Source organism: Octodon degus, unplaced genomic scaffold (assembly GCF_000260255.1).
Source record: "Octodon degus isolate 3935 unplaced genomic scaffold, OctDeg1.0 scaffold00070, whole genome shotgun sequence".
Lineage (NCBI taxonomy): Eukaryota > Metazoa > Chordata > Mammalia > Rodentia > Octodontidae > Octodon > Octodon degus.
This window is the reverse complement of record NW_004524646.1, coordinates 3,617,688-3,618,441: the sequence shown is the minus strand read 5'-3', so window position 1 is coordinate 3,618,441 and position 754 is coordinate 3,617,688. Positions and strand designations below refer to the sequence as shown.

The 754-nt window shown below is 35.8% G+C and overlaps 1 protein-coding gene across 1 annotated transcript in view; it reads left to right on the top strand.

Moving 5' to 3' along the window:
- Positions 1-754, top strand: part of Catsperb (cation channel sperm associated auxiliary subunit beta) — a 167,206-nt gene that overhangs the window by 134,081 nt on the left and 32,371 nt on the right. The gene's annotated exons all lie outside the window — the stretch shown is intronic.

Below are 754 nucleotides of genomic sequence, written 5' to 3'. Positions count from 1 at the left end.
GTTTCTAAATTTCTTTGTAAAAATATGTAAATGCTTATTTCTACTTTTATATAATTATTTTTCCTTCTTATTCTGTAAGGACTTAAAGTTCAGTGTATTAATGTCTGATGGAAAATACCTGTTCCAGGATATGCCAAAATGTTTGATATTTCTACAGATAGGATAAACCATACTGTATATATTACAGGTTAATAATTAGCTTCTTTTCTGGAGGGTTAACAACCTAAGTTAGCAGATCAAAATTGGAGAAAAGGAAGGGCTGCATGGTTAGCCAACATTTTGTCCCTAGCCTTTCAAGGTCAGTGAAGACTCAGGACATAGGAGAACCTGTACTTTAACAACATGTAATTCAGTTGTGCTCCAAATTTTCTGATCAAGAAGACTATGGAGCCACAGAGGAGTGTGTTCAATGATCTAAAGTGAGCCTAGGGAGAGTCACATGGAGAGAAAAAACATTTTCTCAGGCTTTCACAGAGAGCAAACTGGTCAAGCAATGGCCGTGACTCAACCTCAGGTCAGACACTGACAAAAGAATGTACAAAAGATGGTACAGGGCTATAGGATAAATCCTGAGAGTACTTGGCTGACCTTACCAGATACAAAAGTTACATTTCTGAGTATATAGGTCTTGCTATATCTTGGTCTTAACCATCCAGTAGAAAAGTATAAAAATGAAGTATATAAAGTAAATCCATATTAATACGATGAGCTGTAAAAGGCTCAAGTCAATAACTTCTGAGGATAACCCACTAAT